Consider the following 10,887-nt stretch of genomic DNA (forward strand, 5'->3'; position numbering starts at 1 on the left):
TAATCTTGTTGCAACAATTAGAAACAACAAAATTCTCATTGATGGATCTGAGGTTCAAATGGAAATCGTTGATAAAATTATAGAGGACAATAAGAAACGACAAACAAAGAGACCCTTGGAACAACAGTCGAATGACTCATCTCCCAACTCTAATCGGGAAAAGAGGCCTCGTGGTCGACCATGTAAACAGATACAGGAGTCAAAAACTCTGTCTCACGAGAGAAAGACCCGCCGTTTGCGCATCGTACTTTAAAAGGGTGGAGTTAATAGTAAAAATGGAGTTTAAAAATTTTTTTCTTTAAAATTATAGCCAATAGTATTAGAAGGAATTTTCTGTCACAGTAAAAGTACGCTTGCATTACATGTGTTTCTAAGCCTTTAAAATCACACACACACAATCCAAAGTGAGTCTCAATGAACCGAACTCAGGTCAGTTTTTAAAGGATTCCTTGCTTTTTTGCGATTCCAACGGTATGGCGTTTGTTATAAAAATGTTAAAATTTAAAAATTTTATAAACTTTTATTAAAAAATATGGAAAATTATATATGGTTGGAATCAGAAAAAATTGGAGATTTTGAATATGAAATTGTTAAATCAATTATTTAAAAACTTAAAAAAAATTTTTTCAATTTTAACATATGTTTGGGGCGCATCATAAACCGAGGATCCAAAAGGCCTGCGACCTTGAAGCAGAAAACCCTGGAGTACGAGTATATGTTAGTGTTAATATTTTTTGTGAACAAGACATATTGAAACATGAAATTTGACTGGTTTAGAGAAAAAATATTCCACGCCTTATTTTATGACATTCTGCGCGTAGAAAACCAAAATTTGATTTTACGAGGGTCTTTCTCTCGTGAGACAGAGTATAGTAGTGTAAATGACTCAAACATTATTTACTTGTATGAAACTTGGTTAGTGAAGCAGGAATTGAATATTCCAGGTAACCTTAATTGTATAAATGTTCCAGCCAAAAGAGTTGAAAATTTCGGAAGACATAGTGGGGAATTTTAATTTTATATAGAAAAAACTGTTATACATTGAAATAAATTTTAAGATCAGATAATTATATTTTTATATTGGTTGATGATAATTATAATAATAGGTTTATTCTAGGAGTTGTTTATCGTTCTCCTCTTACTAATTTCCAATCCTTTTTAACTGATTTAAAAAATAACTTAGTAAAATTATGAAATTAATATCCAAATCATGTATTTATCTTAGGGGGTGATTTTAATTAAATGGTGAATTTCGAAAAGGGCTCAACTCGAAAAAGCGTAAGTGTCATTTTCGCATAACAATTGATAGTAAAAATGACTCTTAACCTTTTTAGAGTTGAGCCCTTTTCGAAATTCACCATTCAATTATAGGGTGGCTCTTTTAAATCAAGTGGGAAATGATGTGGTGCGTGACACTTGTTTTAATCACAAGAGGTCATCTTTGGATAATATTCACAATAGTAACGGCAAAATATTGGTTCAAACACTCGAAGCTGTTGAATTTTTGTTAATTAATTGTAGAACAAAAGATGACCCCTTGAGCAACTATACGTTGATTAATAATATTGGAGAGAGTGTGATTGAATTAATGTGGGTCTCATTGAATAGTTTAAATTTGTTTCAAGACTTGAAGGTTTTATCAATAATAACTAATTCTGATCATTTTCCTGTAATGGTTAAATTTGTATACATAATAATGATCAAATGTAATAAAAAAATTGCAAAAAGTAAAAATTCAAAAGATTACAAATTAAATTTCGACAAAAATAAAGCAGACGAATTTTATCATTTAATGATTTCTTATTTTGATGACTCAAGTGTGACAGAGGATTGTGAGTCAATGAATGTGATACTTAATACAGCAATAAACAGTGCGGCTTCTACCCTGAATACCGGTCGGATCAAGGGTTAACTTTTTTTCTCCTTCTAAAAAACCTTGGTTCGATGAAGAATGCTCAAATAAAAAAATTGAATTGAAAATCCTTCTAAAAAAATGTAAAAAAGAGCTTTTTTCAAGTCATTTTAAAAAATTATATTTAAATTTAAAAAACCAATTAAAGAAATTAGTTTACAAAAAAAAACTGAATATGAACTAAATAGAGTGGATGCATTGAGTAAATCTAAAGATTCAAAAACTTTTTGGGGAATTATCAACCAGGCAAGACCAAGAAAGTATATCTCAGAGAGTTTGGATTTGAAGGTCTGGCATAGATATATGTTAAATTCGTTCCCACCTAGGATTTCGATGCAAGGTATACTCCCATATCAAACAGATCCATTCTTGGATCTGCTTATTACAATAGAGGAAGTAATCCGTAGTTTAATCAAATGTAAAGGTGAAAAAGGGCCACGTCCCGATGGGGTGCAAGGAATATTTTATAAAAACTTGCCCCCTGATTGGATAGCTTTTTTATGCTTGTTTTTTAATAAAATTTTGGAATCCGGGAACTTTTTTGATCCATTTAATCACAGGCCAATTTCGTTGGTTAACATACTAGTAAACATTTTCACATTATTGTTGAACTTTAGAGTGACTCAATGGGCAAATGAAAAGAATTTATTACCGGAATTCCAAGCTGGATTTAGGCAGGGGAGAAGCTGTGCTGATCATTTGTTTACTCTAATGTCTCTGGTGCAGATCCACATGTCAAGAGGTAACACTGTATTGTATGCGATAATTGTTGATTTTAGAAATGCGTTCCCATCAATCAATCATAATTTATTGTGGACGAAACTCAGTTTACTCGGTCTCAGCTCTAAGATTTTAAATGATTTACGTGATTTTTATGAAAAGGCTAATGTGTGTTTTAAAACTGTTAAAGGAAACACTGAATTTGTAAATGTAACTAGTGGTGTACTTCAAGGAGAAGTGCTTAGTCCCCTTTTATTTATAATGTTTATCAGAGACTTAGAGGATTTTTTGATCAAGCAGGGTTGCAGTGGAATAACGATTAACCGTACATTGGAAATATTTTTGTTGGCCTTTGCTGATGACCTAGTCATTTTTGCTAATACCCCAATGGAATGTTCTCGTAAATTAAAAGCACTATCCCTTTATTGCAAACTAAACAAATTAAAAGTTAATATAGAAGACAAAAAATAATGATTTTCTCAAATAAAAAAAACAATAATAATATAAAATCTTTTAAATTCGAAGAAGGGTCAATAGAAGTGGTAAACCACTTTGATTATCTGGGTCTTGTCTTCTCGGAATCGTTATCTTTTTCGGAAATGAACCAAAAAGTAGTCTCTACAGCCAATTTGGCTATTTCATCGTGTTTAAAAATTCTCCATAAGTTGAAAGCAGATAACTGGAAAACTTACAAAAACCTTTTTCAGAGTTATGTCTTAAATGTGCTGTCTTATGGAGTCTTGACCTGGGGTTTGGACTTTTTGGATAGTTTAGAACAATTACAAATATCCTTTTTAAAAAAATTATTGAATATTCCAAAAAACAGTCCGAGTAAAGCCGTTAGAATAGAAACAAACACTATTTCTTTGAGATATGAAATCTTAAAAACGGTTTTAACGTGCCTTAAAAAATTGAATAAAATGGATGGGTCAAGATACCCTAGGATATGCGCAGAAGAATTGATAAGGTTTGCTGAGGCAAATCCGAGTAATTTAAGGAGAAATTGGTATTTGAAGGTTTCAAAAACATTTGACCAGTCTGATTTCAAAAATATCTGGAATACTTATTCGTTAACATTTGTTGCAGAGATGGCTGATTTAATGTTAGAGAGATTTAGAGACGATCTGAGAAGAGAAGACAGAGAATATATTGAAACAGCTAGTAGCTGTCAGATTTGGAGGTGTTTGCCACTGTACCCTGCGGATGACTCATATATTCTAAAAAGAATTCCACTTTTTTATAGACGAATCTGGGCACAAATAAGGCTTTTAAATGTATATAACCCAAGAATTATTGTAAAATCAGTTAAATATTCGGTCCCAATAAACAGCCTTTGCCCCTTTTGTAAATTAGAAGAAGAAAATTTAATACACATGTTGTCATTAGGTCCTCTCTATAATGTAGTTCGAAATAGATACCCAGAAATTTTTTATTGATACATCGGGTTCACTTGATAAATGGCTTTCAAAACTGAATTCAAACGATCCCTCCTTGATCAAAAAAATAGTACATATTGTAATAGAAATGTTGAAGATTAGAACGAGTGAGGTTTCTTTCATGAATGTTTGATTGTAATTATTTATTCGGCTCTTGTAAATACTCCTTTGTATGATCTAATGTGATCTAAGACAAATAAATCTATCTATCTATTAAGTTAAATATATTAAAATAACATTAAAATTGAAAAATAAGTAGCCAAAATCAAACCTCAGTATCGAATTAATAATGATTAATCATTATTGATAATTTGTTGATCAGATCGATTGATTAAACAAGATTCTTGTTTAAATATATCAAGTCAGGCCAACTTCATTTCATAAAAAAGACAATCGTTCGATTGAATTTGACAGTTTCTCGATTTATTCGTTTGACGCGCATCTCTAATCGGGCTGGTATAAGGAAATCAGAATTCTTGTATATAATCTTTTTTACTGTGGTATGTATAAGGTCTCCAATAATATAAATAATGTGTTAATTGTATAGATAATTCCATATTTAATTTTTTTAGTGTCGCTATTACTACCTATTTGAAATAGTCGATTTTGGGATCATTTGTCGGGCTAGAATTGTGCATTCTACTGATTGTATCAGTATATAAGTTTCTGTTGTTTATACTGATTTAATTAATTATTTTTTACAACTTATTAAAACTGTGGTACACTTTTCACTGAATAAACCAGTAAGATTTCACTGATTGTTTATTTTTGTCACAAAATATAGAGTACTTTTCAGGAAAACTCTCATGGCCCTGGCAAGTTCTGCCCTAAGTAAGGCCAATCCTTGTAAAACCGTTTCAAGTCATTACTTGGCCCTTGCCAGAAACCTGGCTAACTGGGAAAGGCCTATCAAGGCCCAGACCATAGTTTCTGCAAGGGTCCCTATTATTAATTCCTATATGAGATCCTGTATAAGATCGCTTTTGTTTCTTATAAGAGATTCTATAGGAAATCTTATAAGTACATCTCGGAAGAAGAATCTCATGAGTGTTCATATAGGATCCCATATAGGGTCGAAATTAGGAAAATAAGATTTGTGAATATCTCAAAAACGGTAAGCGATACGCAAAATCTGACAAAATTTTGAGCTCATTTTGTAAAAAGCAAAAAATTTTTATGTTTAAAACCTAAAATATGTCTCATATAAAATCTTATGTAGACACTTATAAGATATTTCTCATGTGTCCACATAAGATTCTCGTAAGATCTCATGTAGTGTCTCATATGAGAAACCATAAGTGATCTTATACGGGATCTCATATGGAAATTTACAATAGGGGTAGGTATGCAGGATCTTCGGTAGTTGTAGTATTAATAGATAAAATCCTGACAATATGAAAAATATATGACGCATTGAACGTCATACAAAAATTATGTATTATATTTTGACTTTTAGTCACCATTTAATACAGTTATAAAGTTTCTATAAATTGGATTATGCTGACTGTTTAAGCCATAATTTGTCCCTATTTTGAAAAATTAAATAATTTTAATAATTTGTTTCTTTTCCTCTGTAAGGAGATACCCGATGAACTTTTGAAGTTTAGTAGTTCACTCACATTTGTTCTTCTTTTCCTCTCAATTAATACATTTATTTTACAATTGGAGTGATTTTAACAGTTAACAGAGACCTTGTCTTCGGCATAAACCAATTTAATCAATTTGCAAAAAATATTTACAAAATTTATTAAAATTTACTTCAGAATAATTCGTAGTTGCTCAGCGTTAAAGAATAAAGTTTTCATTTTTTTATTGCCTATAAATTTAAGGGAAGAATTTTGAATTTAAGGGTTGTTTTTCAATGCTAATAAAAAGTTGTTTTTGATCAGGGAGATGTTTTAGATTGTTTTCATGGTTACTCAGTGTACGAAATTGATTAATATAACATTTTAAATTTCTTTTCTGCGGATATTTCGGTTTATAAAAATAAATCTTATTTAAGGGTTGTTTTTAGGGGATGTGAAACAAGAAATTTTTTGGAAAATGGAAAAACAGTGGTTTTTTCCATTCTAATAATCATTCTTTTATCCTCTAGAATCCCAATACTTAGCATTTTGATATTGTCGCACCCCTGTACAAAAAGTCACCCCCTGCTCTAAGAAATGAATTATATGAGTCGGCTAAAGGCTCATTTGAAAGTGCACGAATTAAGCTTTTGTTTCTGATAATAGCGAAGTTTTTATCACGTTAGGATTTTGCCCCACGATTTTTCAAAGAAACCAAAAACGCTGTTTTTATGAGTTGCAACTCCATCCCACATAGCACGACTTCTTGCTGGGAGGTTACTGTAACGATATCTGTAGGGTTTGTAAGGTTACCGTGTAAATTTATGGGCAGTAGTTTTCTATGGCACATACAACTGCGCAGTAACTTTTATTTGACAAACCCTATTGTGGTTCATAAAGTACTTTACCAAATATATCATTTTTTATACAAAAAATTTATAATATAATATATATTATAATATAATTATTTTTAATATAATATAAGAAGATGATATCGATCATTCCGAGTCAAGGATTAAATAAAAACATTATTCTTTACGTTTCAATGGCACAGCCATTCTCTTCAGAAACTGAAAGTTTATTACAAAATATAAAAAAAATTCTTTTATAAAATTTTAATACATTTGTAGAAAAAAAATATTTCTTATAAAAAAATAAAATTAAATGATTAAATTTACCTTAAAAAAATGAAAACATTATTCAAAAAAAACTCTTTTTGAATAAGTAAATTTAAAAGTGATTAAACGTCTCAATTGACACGATTGCTAATAGACACTGATCAATTACAAAGTTGTATGAAGAAGCGTAGAGTGAAATTAGGTTCATTGACCTTATTTCAATAATGTAAATAGAGAAACGTCAAGGTATTATTAGACAGAGATAAAAGTTATGAATATTTTCTGTCATTGAGAAAATGGAAGTAACAATTACTGAGATTTTGAGTGTCATCTTTTTTGTTTATTGCATTCTTTTGCAGATTAATATGAATCATTTCGGATATTAAGCGTTTGTTTTCATTTGATTCTCTGTCAAGAATTGAAAAGTTATACCAGTCAAAATCATGCTTTTTAGAATCTCTATGAGTAGCAGTGACAACAACTTTTGATTTTTTATGTTCATTAACACGAACCCCCACCATTCTCTTTGTTTCACCAACATAAGATGCGGTACAATTTTTGCAATTTAATTTATAAACAACATTAGTTACTTCTTTTGTTTTTGTCCTTACCCTTTCTGATCAAATTATGACTCATAGCATTGTTATTTGTAGGAATCGTTAAAATATTATAATTACTAAGCATTGAAGACGTTTTTTCATATAAATTAGGAACATACGGTAAAAAGACTTTGGGCGTTCGTTTGTATAAAATAATATTTGCATCGTTTTTATGAGTATTGGACTTTATAGAACAAGTACGTTTGTTAATGTATTTGTCTATAAAGTCAGTGGGGTAGTTATTGCGTAGAAGAACTTTTTTAACGTATTCAATGTTTTTTGAATGAAATTTTTTATTTGAAAGTTTTACTGCTCTGTCAATTAAGTTATAAACAATAGCAATTTTTTGAGTGATATGATGTTGTGAATCATAATTTATTGTTCGTTCAGAAAAAGTAGGTTTTTTATACCAGTCAGTAATGAGTCCATTATCGTCTTTAATTATCATAACATCTAAAAAATTAATTGAATGATTAATTTCAACTTCATGAGTGAATTGTAATCTTGGATCGTAACTATTGAAAGTATCAAGCATTTCTTGAATATTGTATTTAGTTATGGCTGTGATAATATCATCCACGTATCTGTAGAAAAATAATGGTTTAAATGATAATTTATTAATGCAAAAAGTCTCAAGGTCATCCATAACGATGTCTGCAAATAGTCCAGAAATCGAAGAACCCATAGGGGTACCATAAATTTGTTTATAGTATTTGTCATTGAATTTAAAAAAATGTTATTAAAAAGAAAAGAGCAGGCATCGAGTAGATCATCAAGAGGTATATTCAAATTTTGTGAAATGATAGAGTAACGTTTAACCTTTAAACTGATACGTGCCGAAAAATCACACTAACTAATTTCACCGGTCTGTCAGACCGCTATTCCTTTTTTATGTTATTTTATTGATTTTAAATTTTGTAAAGTCAATTGTTGTATATATTTTTTATTTTTTATGATTAAAAAGTCAATTTCTATATTGTTTCGTTTTAATTTTTTTATTTTTACATAATTTAGAACGCTTTAAAAAAACGCTTTAAAAAAAAGTTATAAGCGATGAAAGTTTTAATAGCGGTCTGTCAGACCGCTAAATCAGTTTAAAAGTTAATGATACTATCAGATACATGTTTTGAACCAACGTTAGTGAATAAAGATTTAACATCTAAACTGATTAAAATGTGATCATCAGGTACCCAGTAAAAAAAAAATAATTGAGAGTAAGGAAAAATAATTGGGAGTTAGCTTACTTTGTATTCGGTTTGGCGTCTAAACCGTGTAGGGACTTTACGGCCAATTATTTTTTCTTACCCTGAATTCTTTTCATCTGGATTGTTTGAATTGATGTTTGTTGATCAAAATTTGCAATACAAACCCTCACAACACAAAGATATTCAGGATATCCCTGGGACGTCCTGGGGATATCCATTTGCTTTTGGCGATTCGGATATCCCTAAGATATCCTCTGGATATCCATGGACATCTCTAAGATATCCCAGGGATATCCAAACCGCCGAAAACAAATCGATATCCCCAGGACGTCCCAAGGATATCCTGAATATCCTTTTGTTGTGAGGGAATGAATAGAATGCATGTTCCAAAGTGTCAAAATGCCGATTTAGAATAAGAAATGTGAAATTTTATAAAAACGACAAAATGTGAAATATGACAGATTTATCGACAATTTTACCATGTGAGTAGTGTTCATATGATAAATTTACCATACGAGCACTACTCACATGATAAAATTGTCGATAAATCAGTCATATTTCACATTTTGTCGTTTTCATAAAATTTCACATTTCTTATTCCAAATCGGCATTTTGATACTTCGGAACATGCATTCTATTCATTTGTAATGCAAACGTTGATCAACAAACATCAATTCAAACAATCCAGGTGAAAAGAATTCAGGGTAAGAAAAAATAATTGTCCATAACGTCCCTACACGGTTTAGACGCCAAACCGAATACAAAGTTAGCTAACTCCCAATTATTTTTCCTTACTCTCAATTATTTTTTTTACTGGGTATATTAAGATTTTTAACCTTCTCGATAAAATCAAAACTGTTACGAATGTAAGACTTTGGTTTTGGTATAGATTCATTTAAAATATTAGTTAAATATTTGGAAAGAAAATATGTTGGTGAACCAATGGTTGAGACAACAGGTCTGAACGGGTAATCCTTTTTATGTATTTTCGGTAAACCATAAAATTTTGAAAGATTCGTTTTAGGCTGCGTTAGAAAATAATTATTGTATGTTTTGTTCAAATAACCGTTCATATTCCAATATTTTAATAATTTATAAGTGTCGGTTTTTAAATTTGGAAGTGGATCCTTATTAATAATTTTGTATGTTTCCAATTCAGAAAGTAAAGATTCGGTTTTTGTAATATATTCACTCCTATCCAATGCAACCGTGACGTTTCCCTTGTCAGCTATAGTGAATAAAACATTCTTATGGTTTTTAACAAAAAGTTTTGAGTCATTAAGTTTTTTTAAAAAAGTTCGGTCTTTGATACTAATATGTCTAGGAGATTTGTTTTCAAAGGAAGTTATGTTTTTTATGTACTTATGTACTTATGTACTTATAAATTGTTCGATGGATTTTATATATTCTATTGTTAAGTTTAAACAGTTGTTGTTGTTATTGAATTTGAAACTGTTGCCAAGAGAAATGACGTCGATGACATTGTCTGTAATATCGCAATTTGACAAATTTAGAAACCAACCATGTTGTGAACTGTTTGACATATTTAAATTACAATTTCTATTTTGTAGAAACGCAAATTTTTTGGAAACTTTTTCTTTTTGAACAGAAACAAAATGAGAATGTTTATTCTCATGTATTGTATATATTGATTTTGAGATATGTGTCGGAAAATTATTGTTAATAACGGATTTTAAATTATCAATTTTTTTGTTCAAATGGTGAATGTGAATACATTTATCCTCTATCATGATATTAAGAAGTTTGTTTTTAACTTTTTTTATTAACAAGTCAAATTTTACGTTACCAGTATTACTATGGAAGAAGAAGTGACATAAACTATTATTAATTGTGTCTATGTGTTTTGGTGTCAGATCGTAAATGCGGCATTGTAGTAAAAACTGGAGTTGCGATGAAAAGCGAGCAACCTCCTGATTGGTGTTGATCCAGTCTTTCAAAATTTTCTTTTGATTGTTGGATGATTCCAACTCAAATATATTCCGTGAAATCACTTGTGACCGTTGTAGATCCATGGTCAATAAATAATAAAATTTTGATCGATATCATCTTCTTATATTATTAAATACTACCAAGTGAGAGAATCAAAATTTTATTATTTTTAATATATTTTCATATTACTTTATATTAACAGTAACCTTACAGCAACCTTACAGTAACCTTACGGTAAGCTTACAACAACCTTACCATGTAAGCTTACCACAACCTTACCATGTAAACTTACCACGACCTTACTGTGTAAGCTTACCTTAGCTTTACTGTGTAAGCTTACTGTAAGGCGGAAGTTTTAAGATGACCTCAAGTTTACTGCAGG

This window comes from Leptopilina boulardi, unplaced genomic scaffold (genome assembly GCF_019393585.1).
Source record: "Leptopilina boulardi isolate dan_hultmark-lab unplaced genomic scaffold, ZJU_Lbou_2.1 LbouV2_345, whole genome shotgun sequence".
Classification (NCBI taxonomy): Eukaryota; Metazoa; Arthropoda; class Insecta; order Hymenoptera; family Figitidae; genus Leptopilina; species Leptopilina boulardi.